The 15,037-nt window shown below is 44.1% G+C and overlaps 1 long non-coding RNA gene across 2 annotated transcripts; it reads right to left on the reverse strand.

Annotated features, from left to right (window-relative positions):
• Window positions 1-488: 488 nt before the first annotated feature.
• LOC308190385 lies at window positions 489-9,850 on the reverse strand. 2 transcript variants are annotated; one of them, XR_013947143.1, is made up of 4 exons: window positions 8,239-9,850; window positions 5,367-5,504; window positions 3,531-3,647; window positions 489-3,208 (listed from the first exon to the last, which is right to left on the reverse strand). It is a non-coding gene; the product is annotated as an uncharacterized lncRNA (long non-coding RNA). The 2 variants fall into 2 exon arrangements; XR_013947144.1 differs by having other exon boundaries at window positions 489-3,647.
• Window positions 9,851-15,037: the final 5,187 nt, after the last annotated feature.

Below are 15,037 nucleotides of genomic sequence, written 5' to 3' on the forward strand. Positions count from 1 at the left end.
CATCCTTGGTCACCTTTCCACCCATGTCATCTTGGAGAAGACAGCTTTCACAGCACGCCAGTGTGAGCACTTGCCAGCCCACCTGAGGCGAGGTCCAGCATCATTCCCTGGCTCTTCCTGCAGAAAATGAAGATGTTAAACATAACATCAGGAAGTCCAGCTCACATCATCTTCTCAGGCTGGGCTACACCACCTGTGATTCCCAGTGGGTGCCCCAGTCCACATCCTGGAACTCCCCTCCCCAGAAAACTACTTCCTCGTTATTTTTCTACCCAGTATAACAAATCACCTTTCTTTTCCTCCAGAGGCCTCCTTAGTCCTTCCATCACCCAACCAACATGTGCTAGCAGTCTGGAGGCTCACAGAGGTGCTTTCAGCAGCACCTGTTTGGCTACCAGGACACCTCCACGGCGTGCACTCGCCTGCCAGTGCACAAAATGAAGCAACATACACCGCATGAAGTGTACGAAGCCAAAAGTTTAACTGCTTTATTTTCTAGTCTCGCACATTTTCTTTCTCTGTAGTTTTGATTAGTACTTCAAAAAATGCTACCACTGCTGAAGTAATTGCCAGCATCTTGACTAGCAACTTGAGTTTTCAGGCTTTAGAAGCTAATGTTGGTCATAACACATCAGCCTGAAGGGGCAACTTGTCCAAGGCCCTATTTCTGAGGAAAAACGAGGGAAGAGTACAGCTACATACACTGTTACTGCCACAAAATATTCTCCCTGCCTGCAGCAGCTTGGGGTCTACACAGTCTGTGCAGGCAGTTTTTGTATGAATGATAATGTGATATATGCTCTCTATTTTTAGTCAGCCAGTGCATATAAGAAGCTTCTAGGGTTTTAGTCTACTCAAGTAGGAGGCTAGAGGATTCACAGACATTATTTATTTCTATATATAAAGAGGAAAGTACTGTTTATGTCCCCCAATGTATTCTTATTTTCCTCTTATTCTCAAGGTTCTCCATGCCAGAAAAGTAAATATACCTGCAAGTAAACAAATCTTTTCAGTTTAAACTGATACGAGGACTTTCTGAAGAAAGTGGCAAAATGCTGTCTCAGTTGAGTGTGTTTTTTCCAAAATAAAAATACATATTGATGAAAGTTATTAAATCAGAAGATGGGTGGTCAAACAACCAGGTAAACAATTGTAGTTTGCCAGCTGCTTTCCCAAACCCGAGCCAAGATTTTTAATAGTGACGAAGATGAGTGTCAATAGGTGCCAACGAAAATCTGCACAATGCACTACAGGAACTATAGTGCTATTATCAAGTCCAGAAATTATGTTAAATATTTTGGGTATGAATTCTTGGCCCTTCTCTATTGATCTGCTACATGCATATGTGCTATAGCATAGTTAAGCTGCCTAATTTGTAATATCGCTCAGTCTTCAGCTCCCACTGATGTCAGTGCTTAGGTTTCTGGGAAAAGAAAATGAAAAAAGGAAAAATTTGTTATCTTTTCAGGACTCTAGATATGGAGACAGAAAAATAGATACTCAAATCCTGGCACCAGATGTCTGATGGCCTGTTTGGAGAATTTGTAAGATTAGATGGACAAGAAAAATGAAGAGGAAGGCTTCACCCAACCTAACAGGAAAGTATCTGCAAGCAATCATGATGTCGTTGTAATTTCACAAACAATCCGTATTAACCCGTACACCAATCTCCGTAAGCGCTAAATGAAATGTTAACCATTATATCCCAAACACTTTATCACAGGAGACGTTTTGTGACATCAGAAACTAGTTTTCCTTCCACTCAATTATCTCTATTAACTGGTAATGTATACTGAATCCGTGCCATGTGTTTCATAACGCTGATCCTCATTAACTGAGCAAACAGAAACGCAGCCGCGTTGGCAAGGCGACTGGAGTGACCGGCGAGCACGGATCCCGCTGGCCTGGGACCATCCATCACCAGCCCCTGCGCTGCGGTATGAAGTTAGCATGTAATTAATAGGCACTTAGTGTGACCAGCACCACAGAGAAAGTCTGGAGCGAGCGCATTTCCACAAAAGCCAGTGGCTACGGCAGCACGCGAGACTTTATAGGCAGCATTTTACGGCATCGGGTGGATTTCAATCCTCTGAAAACCTGGAGCAATTTATAAAGCAAAGCTACATAAAACCAAAAAGCGCAGAGCACATAAACACATAACCCACTTTTGTTTTCTCCTGTACAGCGATGCAAAATGGAACAATTATCCTTCCCTGGAAAGACTTGAATTATAAATGACATTTCTAGATCTCTGCAAATGGGTAATTCCCCCACTGTCGTGCAGCGGGCCTGACGCTTATTAACCTAAACCTCCTGTACAAAATGCTATCAAACCAAGGACCCATCTCAGGAAAACATTTAAGCGTGTGCTCAAGTTTAAGTGCTGCGATGAAGTTGTTGCGAGTAAAGCTCGTATTTAATTACTTTGCAAAGCGGGGATGCCATTATGAGCTGCTGAGCAGCCCTGGGCCACAACTGCTCTGGCTGCAGCTGCACCGTCCCGCTCTGCAGCCATTCAAAAGGCAAAGCAGGGAGCACGGCTGTGTGGAAGCAGCCCCAGCACCAAAACCCACCAACTTCAGTCCTGCTGGCCCCTGTCCCCTGCTCGGTATAACTGCGACCACGCAGCTTGAATCTCTTCTCAGCCCTGGAAGTGTAATTCACAAGTAAATCCTCCAAGGAGGGGACGGAGTAGTGGAAACAGGGAGAGCGAGGCCAGCTCTTCTCTTTGTAGCTATTCCATAGAATTGTACCAGCACTGGAAAAAAAAATCCCTAGGAAACAAAAAAAATATATAAATAAATAAAAAATAAAAGGAAAAAGGGCTCTGTAAAATAGTCACATGCTGCAGCTCAGAATTTCCTGCCGTGCTTCTGTCATCACCTCCTGATCACCCCTCAGCTTTGCAGCTTTATCTAATTCTTCCTGAGGTCGCTGAGCCCTGGTTCTCCCCCGACACTGCCTTCGTGTAAATGCAGAGCTGCAGTTACACACCATTTACACCAGCATGCATGGGCAAGTGACGAAATGGCCCCTGGAGGCCCCTTCCTCCCCATCTCTAAGCATCTCTAACTCACAAAGACCAAGGCTCGCACAGGGCAGCTTGTCCCTCGTGGGCTGCGACGTAGAGGCGTGGAGTCCATTACGGGATTTATTAAGGGAGACGGTGGTGATGGCAGTGCTGCTTTTCCTGCAATTTGCATAAAATCTGTGCGGAAAGAGGGAGAAAAATTGTGAACATCTGGCTATGCCTATAGCCGATACAAAATTCTATTATCGTGTTGGCACAAGCCTGTGAGCGTGGCGCTGCTAAATAATTCATTAAATTAGCAGGAGTTACATGTGGAAGACGTACACTAATCTTGCACAGAGGAACGCTGTTCTCTATGGCAGAACAAGCTTTACAAGAATGAGGTGTTCACCACCTGATGTCAAATCCAAGCCTGGAAGGATCTCGTTCTTCCTCCAGTGAATATAATACGTGATACGAGCTCAGAGGATGCTCGTTGCCCAGTCCCATGGGGGCTCACCCTGCACGGTGGGGAACAGGGATGGCACAGGAGGATTCACAGCTGGGAATATCCTCGGAGCTGCTCTCCCTCCATGGCAGTCAGGTCACTGGGCTGCAGACAGACCCTGCCTAAGCACTGTCAAGACAAAATGTGACGAAACATGACAAAATGTACCACCCAGCGTGTCACCCACTCGGTATAGCGGCTTGCCCCATGTTGCTCTCCAGAGGATGCTCATGAAGTGCTCAGCCAGGCAAGCTGCTTCTGCTGCCCTCACTCCTCCACTGCACGGGTTCATGCATCTCCCGGCTGCTGGATGGGAGCTGCAGGGCCAAAAACCTGCCCACACAGCTCAGTAGGGCACGCAGCATGCCCCAGGGCCAGACCCAGGCCCCCCGGGGCCCAGGCTGAAGTCCTTGAGTGTCTCAGAGGAGCTGAGAGCAAGTCTTAATGCCTGCAAGCACTTCAGGTGCTCACAGGATCAAGCCATAAAAGAATCTGCTTAGGCAGCAAGGAGAGCATAACCAGAAATCAGAGGCAGCTGGAGAACCCAGGCAGAAGCAGCACAAGCGCTGGTCACTTATTCAGGATTAATTCAACTGCCTCTAATTTGCCTAACGCACAGAATTTGCATAGACTCCGCATTTGTTTTATTAGCTTCCATACTGCATGACATTGGCTCCCTGAAAAGCCCATTTCTCATCTCTCTACAAGATAAATTTTTCCAGCCTTTTCTCTCTCTCTCTCTTTTTTTCCCCCTTTGTTAATTTTAAGGCAATGAAATCAAGTACAGTTCCCTTCTATTGTTTTGCAAACAAGTGTTGAGTAAAAGACCAAAACATAGTGTCAGATCTCCCCATCACCTGGATGAATGCTGTTCTCAGAAAGGACAGTGCTTTCATCTTAATTGCTCGCTGGCAATGAAAGCGTTGGAGTTCAGCACTTCAGTATAAATCAATGAGAGAAAAAAAAAAAATCATAACAATTTACTAGAAAAGAGAGTGTCTTTTATTGTGGGCATTTTATAATGCTGCAAAGGTAGGAGAATTACATAGCTTACTTGCTCCACTAACACAATATTTATAAATCCTTATTATGCCAGTTTCCATCATTTTAAACCTTTTTTCCTATTCCTGAGCAATTTGCAAACAGTGTTCTGTTTTCTGATAAACACTGAAATACAGATACCTTGCAATACCCAGTACGGGTGAGTTTAAATGAGCTGTACGGAGCGCTTGTAATTTAAAGCTTATTTTTTAAAAAACATACATAGCTCTGAGACTGTGGAGCTATAAAATATCGCCCTGAATAGGCATGTAATTCATTGTGATACATTTAATGTCAGGGCTTTCATTATTTAGCATAAAACCTGGCCAATGGGGCTGGCCCCACTCCAATGGAGAGAACAGGAACGTTTCTGCCCTGGGTCCTGCAGTTCCCAAGCTCAGCTCTCCGCAGCCACGTAGGCTGATCTAGGGGTCTCTCATCACAGAGCAAGGTTTAAAATGCTAAACAGGGGGCTAATGGTTTGAAATATCCATCCCTACTGTAAAATAGCTTAATCTCAGAGATGGGGGGGAGCTGAAGGTTGTGCAGATGTACCTAGATCCACAGATACCTGCAGGCACCAGCTCTTCCAAGAGAGAGCTTCCTATCACAAAATGCTAAAGTGAGAATTGCCATAAAAAGATCAGCCTCTAATTAAACAGGATTTGTGTATCTTGTCATTAAAGATTAATCTCTCTGGCTAAAATGTCAAGACTTCATAATAAAAACACAGCATTTTCTGTAATTCTGTGGTGATCGAGTATTTTAAATGTGTACCCACAAGCCAGTGCAAGCCACTCACATTACCATTTGGAGTTGACATCCAAACTTCTCCAGCAGCTGGTCTCTGTATCCAATTAGTTTTCTTGACAGGACTTGAATATTAAGTTGTTGTGGTTTTTAATTAAATATTGAAGAATTATGGTGACATGGCATGACAGCCTACTGCAAAATAATTTACAATATCCTGTTACATTGTTATTTTAAAACAATTTTCCTAGCATGTTTAATCTTCTTAAAACCTGCTGCTAAATGAAATTACTGTATTTTGCTATATATCAAATAATGATAAATGGCATCTTGCATTTACATTTGCCTTCCCTACCCAAGGAGCATAGTTCTCGCTCCTTCCTTACCTGCCTCCCTCCTTTCCTTAAAGAGAAAAACATCGCTTTCCATCACAGAGAAGCCTGAGATTTTTGGGGCAGATCCTCAAGGGGGTTACATATATTAAAAACCAGGCTCACGCTGAACATGTGCTATTACCACCAAAGACAGAGAGGTCAGAATGGGTATTGAGGAGACCCCGTACAAGCCTCCTTTGCCCAGCAGCTCAAGTGAAAACCTGCCACTTCGCGTGTCAGATGTTTTGACGCAGTTTGTGCATTGGCTGATAAAAGGATCACAAAACCCACGGTTCAACAGCAATTAGGCGTGTACAAAAAATCAGTGTGTAATAAAAACTCAGCTGCAGAAACCCACAGAGCATGATTAAATTCCTTGGGTCAGTGCAACCCAGAGCAGAATTCACCTGGTAAATGCCAGTAATAGCAGATACTGTGGCAGCTTTATTTGGATGTATCTGTAGGACTGGGTTGATGTTTCTTTCCAGGTTTTGATGCAGTGCCCATCCCCTCATTAGCCAAGAAGTGAACCCCACTGCTTCTCCTTCCACACACCCTGTGATCAGGTGTTTAAAATATACCTTCATGTGATCGATGTTTGAATAACACTGGCTATCTGAATAATATTACAACTTAATGTTTGAACCAGCTTCGTTTGAGCTAAACTAGAGGACGAATATAAAAACTCGGAGCACACAGCACATTTTTCAAAGGTTGGAAAGATCTTTTCTTTCCAGCATGAGCAGGAAAAAATGCAGAGTTAATTTTGACAGCATAGACACTGCTGCCATTGTGCAGTCAGAAACTCGAACTTCCCAGCTGTCTTGCTGGCTCAACACTCCATTAAATGTTTGAAAGGGAAGAATACATGCTGGAGATTTTGTTTGGAGGAATAGCTCAAGGGCAGAATATCAGACTGCTTTAACAAACACGGTTCCGGAAGCCACATTATTATTATTATTATTATTATTATTATTATTATTATTATTATTATTATTATTGTTTCTTCTGTTCTCCCCTTTATAATCTCCAGCTTCCAGGGACATAATGACACACTGCTGTTTCTCAAAACCATAGGCACTGCAAACGAAACCTGGGCCAGCCTCATCAGTAGCAGCAGCTAGGAGCACGCAGCTCTGGTGCCATTTTTTAGCTTTATGAGGGCTGCAGCGTGCAGACGGCTCAGCTGGCTCCCTCCTCCCCAGCCCACGAAGAGCAGGGACTGCCCAGGCAACGTCAGCCTGCACCGCCGCTGGAAGGGAAGCGTTTCAGAGACAGGAGGGATTATTTGTGGGCCGGTGATCTTCTCTTCTCCACCTGCAGAACCCTATTAATTTTCTACGGTGATATTTAATATCTGCCTTGGTAGTGCATCCACACCGAGCTTAGCATTTTTCAGACGTTAAGAAGAAAAGCCCTGCTGAGTGAGACATCTCCATGCAGCCCCACTGCCGCGTGGTGTCCGGCCAGGCTGTCATAAGCAAATGCTTGCTCTCCAGCAGGTATCCCCAGCTCATCTTTTGGGACCTACCGGTGATGTGATAACACAGAGCCAAGCTGCCCGCAGGTTTTAACAGACTTGTTAAGCACACGGGTCATGAGGAGTGGCAGAACTAAATACACTGTCAGGTTTGGGATTGACAAGGCAGGCATTGCTTGTTACAGCGAGCAACCCCAAGCTGAGCAATGCAGTCCTAACATTCAGCCCGAAATGTGGGCAAGACAGAAGTGCCCAGGGGGCAGCCTGAATGTCGCTGGAAAAATCCCATTCAGTGCCAGTATGATCTAGTATGATGCAAGGGGTATCTGTCATCTAATGCAAAAATTATCAGCAAAACCAATAATTTCAATTCAGATGCAACCACTGCAGTGAAAAGATGGATCAGGATATAGGAAATAACAACAGCATAGGAAAAAAAAAAAAGATAGTATTTTTGTTTAATAGTCTTTCTCTTGAGCCTCATGGCCTTCCCCAGGCACACAGATCATTTTCTTTGTATGCTGCTTTGAAGCGTCTTCCCAAACCAAGGCCATTCCTCTCTGGCATCCCTGCGGAGTTGCCATCCATGCAAGTGGCAGTCCTGTGCACATGGCATAGGTGACATCTTTATGCAGGAACAGAGAAAAAAAAAAATCTTTACTCCTTCTCTGTGCCCCCTAATATATTCATCTTTCAAACTAAGTGACTAGGATTGCTGCCATGGAAGTGCTTTGGGGAGCCCATGTGACGAAAGCTTTAAAAGCATAAAGGGAACTATTTGTTTTTTATGAATCCCAAAAGGCTATTCTGAGAGTTGCCCAAAGGGAACACATGAGCAATACTTAAGAAGAAGAAATATTATTTTTCAATATGGTATAAAATATTTACTATCTGCCAGTGATGGGCGCTGAATGATTTGTGGATATTACTTTGACAGTGCAGTGTTTAAGGATGCATTTCACCCTACATAGGCAATCATCAGAGCAGTATATCAAAACCTAAAAATCTCCTGCCAGTACGGATATTGACTGCATCTGAAAACAAATTCATGTGTAACTCACCATGTACAACGTACCTTAAAGTTGTGTGATTTTTAAATATGTGCATACAGATCGTGTCTATTTCCTGGTGGGAGAGACTGATGCATGTTGTTGCTCAAGAAGCAAAAATCAAGATTCTACTTTACATCACACGCAGAAAATTTAGATGTCTTTGCCACTCTTTACTCAGGTAGGGTGGTTGTACTCCATCCTGCCAAGTGAAGAATAAAAGCTGCTCCTATTTACCTTGGGAAGGAAGAGTGAGAGACAGAGGGAGTAGTTATGGACCCATGAAGGAAGACAAAGGTGTAATATGATGTATGACAAAGCACAATGTTCTCTTTGCTTTGGCGTCTGTATCTCTAAAGAAAAACAATGTTCTAATAACAGTAAGAAAATACTGCCCAGCAAGTGTCTGCTAGTCCTGCTAGTGGTCTACAGTTGTAGAGTTTCCTACCCTAAAGTTTCCTACCTTAACAACCTCAGCACCAGGACCCTTCACTATAGCACAGTCCTTTCAAAAGGAGATCTTGCTGCCATTCCCATTGTGGCCAACACAAGCCTCATTTCCTTCCCTGGGTTGGTGCAAGAGGAGCAGCGGAGTCTTTGCTGGGTGTGAGGCAGTGGGCAGGGGGTGCCTTACCTACCTCCGCCTCTAAAAGCTTTCTGAAGCAACTTGTCAGGTCTTCCCCCGTAGTCACAGCGAAGCAAAAGGTGGCCCTGAGGATAATCCATCCTCCCTCCCTTAGATCCTGTGAGAATGCTGACCAAGCGCTTTGCAAAAATATTTTCTAAATAAATGAAAAATGCTAATGTGTCTGGTTTACCAGTTTGGTAAAAAAAAACATTTACCAGACCATGTCTTCCACGGTGTCTGGGCTAAGCAACTCGTCTGTGATGCATGACGAGAGGTGGGCACCTCGAGAGAGCAATTCCTCCCATCTCCAGAGACGATCTAAGTGTGTGCATGTAGGCCTGTGCAAAATGCACAGGGACAGCAGAGTGTTTGCTGTGGCTTTAATTTATTTACACAGTGGGCTGCATTTTTAATTTTGGCTTCCACCGGACTCCACCTGAGCTGAAAGGCAGCGATCATTGCTCAGTTTACAAGAGCGTTCAAAGCCCCAGGCTTTTGGTAGTTTCGGAACAAACAAGGCAAATCTTTTCAGTTTCTCACTTTTTTTCCCCCAAATGTTCTGTTTATTTTCAAGTCAATTGAAAACAGAAAATTTAAACAAAGGCTCCACTTTTGCAGTAAGGATGTTGTGTAGATGCGCACGTAAAACTCCATGGCACTCGAGCAATGTTACCCTTGCGAGCGTATTGCCCTTGGGTGGAGCTGGACTTCTGGAAGCCTGATTGTGTGGCTGTGGATTATTCACAGGAGTGAAGCCTGGGAGATCAGGCTGCCCTCACGGGAGATCGCTTCACCCAAACCCGACGTGCAGCCACCTCTGGTATGGGTAGCGGTAGCATTTAACAACGCGCAGCGAGATAACCCAACTACATTAGGACAAGAAGTGGAAAAAGACGAACGCTGCCAACAGGAACTCTGGGGAGACCCTAAGTAGGCAGGTTGTAGCTACCCAAGTTGTAACCGGGCCAAGGAACCAGGGAGAACTTGTCAGCAGCACAACAGTGGCTGCACATTGGCAGCGATTTGGAGGAGCTGAAACCTGGCTTATCTCTGACACCTCGTATTACACTGCGCAGCCCACTTACAGCTGGCTGACGTGGGAGTGAAGAGCGCAGGATACCTTGGAGTCACCACAAGTCTGTAAAAGGGCCTGATGTATATATCCTACATATCCTATGCACTGCATGACCACGCTAACCCTGTCTGGCTGCGTGCTCTGAAGGCAGGACTTGAAGGAAGTTATCCGCAGCTACTATGGTTGCTATTACTTTTCCAGAGCTTGCTTGCTTTATGGACATGTCTGGGGTCATTATGAAGTTTCTGGATTTATATGAGACTTTTAAACTCTTCGGGTACCTATGAATAAACTAAGCCACATGAAATCATAGCCTAAAGGAAATTAAGAGTCTGAGTCTAATACTGGATGCGTGCCTGAAAAAATCTATGAGTGCACCAGCAAGCTTAGATGCCCTCCCTTCATATCAAATTCCTACTGAGGATTTTGTTGCTTTTTAACATTTTCTGTTGCTCGGCTTCCACGTGAGAGCATTTAAAATGGCCACAGCAGTGGCACCTGAGCTAGCAGGGCTAGAAAGCATCGCTCTCAGCCTATGAGGAATGGAAAGACCGCAAGCCATTCTGAAACAACGTTTCTGGCTGCTGCTCAGAGCAGCACAGAGGTCTGTGATGTTGGCTCCCAAACACCAGGAATGGTTGCTTAGGCATCCCACAAAGCACCAGAATACATATTAATTGGGTTGATGAGAAAGCTCCCTCTGCTGAACCTCTCTTCAGCATTAGTTTCTCAGCCAATCCATGCTCAGTGAATCCGAAACCATCTGCTGGAGCCTGTGTGAAGCGGGAGCCCGGCGTATCACAGGGCTGAGAAACTTGGAGCCCAAACCCTGCCCGTCTGCGAGGGTCCCCTTGGTCTTTATTCATGGAGCAGTCACTCCCTGCCAGTGCTAACTCGTTGCGTGAGGGCTTGCACATGGCTTTTGCAGTTAGCTGGGACCTGCTGCATGCCTAGCAGGCAGCAACCCACTTCAGTTATTTACTCCTACATCTCCAGAATGATGTATCTGGCTTAAGACATTCTGCTTGTACCCCAGAGGTTCACACAAGCCAGAAAATAACAGAGCTGGCCACAAGAAATATATTTTTTTTTCCTCTAGGTCCTGTGTTGTCCTCCCAAAGCCTACCAAAAGAAGTTCACAATGTTAGAACTTACCTTCATATGATCCACATCTTTGGCCTGAAATATCTTAGATTGCTTAAAGCCTTTGATTTTCTGTACTCAGTAACTTTGCTCTTCTGCTGGAAACTGAGCTCACTAAAACTAGGACAAAGCTTATCCATGCAGGAGGCAGAACTGGTCAGCCTGGGACAGTGGAATGAGGTCCCTCAAGACTGAAGGTCCCTGTTTCTCTAACCTTGCCTTCTCTAAAATAAATACAGAGCACCATGTATATTTTTCAAAGAAAACAAAGCCAAACAAAACCAAAACTGATAAAGCCATACCAAAATATGACATTCCAGGGCATGCACTTCTCTCCAGAGGAGGGGAGAAGAGTAAACATCACATGATAGATATTAATCACATCACTTAAGGCATCATTACAAAGCATTTATATACTGTTACAACAAACCGATGCAGATTAGAAATCAGACTACTGAGCTATTAAGCCAATTTGTCAAATGGTCAGCTGTGAAATTTTAACTTCTCCCTTAAAAGCATTTTGGAACTGGAAAGCTGCAATGTCCTCCCTTTCTCTAGGGGAGATCTAGGGAGCTACTTGCCTCTAAGACTGACATAGATACCAGATAAATTAGCAGGAATTGTAGTTAAATAGAAATAGTGGATGCCTGAATACATATGATGTACTTTGGGAAATCACTACAGATTTTATAAAGGTAAATCCTGCCTTAGGAATCTATGACAGGTCCTTGAAGCAGCTGATAAACATGAGAGTAAAGGCGATCCAGTCAATAAGGGCTTCCTTTTTGCCAATTTTTTTTAATGATTTTTTTTTGCATGGTTTCACTGGACACCTGACAAGTTACTGGGAGAGGAAATAACAACTGTTACTTGTACAGAAAATCCCTGACCTGAAAAAGGTTGAAAGATGCTCCTAGTATTAGGTATGTTTGTCTTGTTCCTATAGTCTTCATTTTACAAACATCTTCACTATTCCCTACACACACAAGGATAACAAATTAGGTAAGCCTTCGATCTGATCCTTTTTGGGCATTGTTTTCTAACTATTGTTCATTTCAGCCCCTTTCATTAATTGGCAATTAGGGACCATCATCAGAGTAAGAAACAAACTTGGGATTTGGTTAGGAAAGTGTTTGAATCTCTCTTTCCTGCCTTTTTCCCCCTGGACCTTAGTCCCCCATCGTTAAATGGCAGCTGGTACACGTCCCTGCCTCAGTGACGTGATGCGAAAGACCAAGAGGTGCTTTGGCTTTGCAGTAACGAGGGACAGCAGACACCCTGTTTACAGAAAGGGCAGGAAAAAAAATGTGTTGTAGGCATAGAGGGATGGTCTGTTCCTGGTTTTATGAAAGATAAAGAACAGAATTCACTTCAGCAGAATGCTTTAATGACTCCCAGGTTGAGAGCACACTGAAGAAACGCTACCTGGAAACATAGTGGTGTGCAATAACACAGTGACAATGAATCTCTTTCTTTTAATACGATCATCTGTGGTTCTGCTGACATAGCCCTGCAAGCCGTGTTGCTGTGAACCATTAGTAATGGAAGAAAGCCCTGGATTACAATTTTCAGGCTCTCAGAGAAACCCAGTCATGACTTGATATGGCTTCTATCGTGCCACTACTAGCATTAGCAGGCTGGAAGGAAAAAAACAAGAGCCCTTTGAAAGTTATTTCAGAGGGAGCTGCGGGGAAGCTGTCTCTGTGTGAGCTCTGGTCTAGTTTAAGGTCTAACTTTGTTAGCAGGGGTTAAACAATTTACTTCAACAGTGTAAAGTAGAGAAAAACTGCCTCGATTCATTTAGCCACAAATAGGCATCTACTTTTTTTTTGGGGTACCCAGGATAACCACACGAGGCTGCCCGATAAGGCCCTGAGTTTCCGAGATGACCCATAACTTTTGGAGGGGCAGCACCAGAGAAAGAGGCACCGAGGGCATCTGCAACTGCACAATGAACTGCTCTCCTTTTTTCTTTTTTTACAGCCACAGAGTGATTCAAGATAGATTGAGCTTGTTTGGTTTCTGACCCCCAAGGACCAGAATGGCTGTAGAGGCCTGCCCCACTGGTCAGCACGGATGGGACCTTTGGCCTCCGCCGTGACAGAAGAGAGCTTTTTTCCAAGCTGTGAATCACTGCCCTCTGACAAGGCCCTTCAGCGTCACGAAGCTGATGATTTCATTCCCAAACTGTACTGTGAGCTACTTTTCTACACTGTGGACCAGATAACTTTTATCTCAGGTCCACTGTCGGTGTGAAAAAATAACGATATACATGCCTCTGCTCTGGGCTAGAGCGACTGTACCATGCAGCCACGTTTCAAGGAGCAGGTTTCTAGAAACCAAGAGAGAATCAATGTCAAACTGCAAACAGTGCAGGAGCCAATTGTGCTGGATGGCCTTCAGCATTGATTGGATTTTTTTTCTATTTTTACCTGATTTATTGTGTTTTTACCTAAAGGGCTCAGAAAATCACTAGTAGATAAGTGCCCTGGAAATACAAATATAAAAATATATTTATAGTCCTATTTTTAAAATCACTCCTTACAAGCCAAATGCTGTGGCCACAAGGAAGGTACAGTGCATAGGTTGCTAGGCACATTTGGGGAAAACTGAAGTGAAGCTGGTGACCTCTGAGAAAAGCCCATGGTAAAAAGAGAAAGGCTAGGATACTCCTGGAAAGTTGTAAACATAATTAAACCGCAGAAAAGAGAATGTCAGATGGATTAAGGTTAGTGGTTCAAATGCTGTCACAGCTTGCTTGTGAAGGACATTAATTATTTTATCAGAAAACAGTGGAAAAGGAAACTGCACCAGTCTGCCTCACTTCTGAAGCAGTGTGCAGAGCACAGGCTATAGACCTCAAGTACATTTCCAGTACATAACAAGAATCATCATCTGAAGACCATGGCATACTAAGGAACAGGGGAAGGGTGGGAAAAGCTTTTGAAAAGTGAGCCTGCAACCTGAAATCTGATTGAACCTCATTTGGTCTGTAGTCTGGTCCAAAAGAAAATCTTGAAGGAACCTTGGGCTGTCTTGAAATTTCATCTCGGAGCATCTCTTTCAGTTCCCTCCTCCACCATTTGGCAGTGTCTTTTGATACCACTGTTCCTCTCTCATTGATTTCAGAAGTAGCTGGCTTTCCTCCAGGCAAATGCTGGCTGGGGAGCTGAGGGGAGAGGCCACTGAGGAGGAAAAGCCCTTGCTGCGTGTGCTGCACATGCAAAGGAAATTATAACACCGTCCCCATCACATGGAGGGAGGTGGGAAAGAGGGGGCTGTGCACCAGGGAGCTGGATAAGAGGTGGAAATTCCAAACCTGGCATGGAATGTGAAATAAAACCCCCAAACAGTAACACTTTGGGAAGTGGTTGAGAACTGTAAGGGTTCTGGTTTCTTCAGGGAATTAGTAACACAAAAGTCAGTTTGATTTCACTCTGCAGAAGAGAAAGAATACCTAGCTGACAAGATAGCTCCAAGCACAGGAGATGACTAGTTAGATTACTCTGAACAAAGAAGGCTGTGGTGACAGCAAACTTTCCTTTCTTGTGTCTCAGCCTTGTAACAGATGTTTACTGAGAGCACTTTTTCCAGTCTGTCTTTTCAGAAATCTAGTTCAAAAGAGTTAGGAATTCATGGCCATCAACACAACAAAAGAAGCAATAAACTTATGCATATCAAGGCCAACATGTCAAAAGCTCCAAAGACCCAAGCAAGCAATACAGTGATGTGTTATGATACAAATAAGATACTGTGATCCACCTCAGTAAGTTATTTTATTGCATAGTTAGAGTGTCTCTAAAAACCACACCTTATAAAGAGAAGATTTCACTTCAGAGAAGGATTTCCCCTATTAAAAGATGTATCTGCTTTGCAGGTATTCGAGGTGTTCTTTTTCAGTTGGACTTTACCATTTGCTTTACCATTCCCTTCTAATCCAAAGTGAAACGGTTAGCAACCTACTACACCACTTGAACAC

This window comes from Anser brachyrhynchus (genome assembly GCF_964034855.1).
Source record: "Anser brachyrhynchus genome assembly, chromosome: 2".
In the NCBI taxonomy this organism is placed as follows: domain Eukaryota; kingdom Metazoa; phylum Chordata; class Aves; order Anseriformes; family Anatidae; genus Anser; species Anser brachyrhynchus.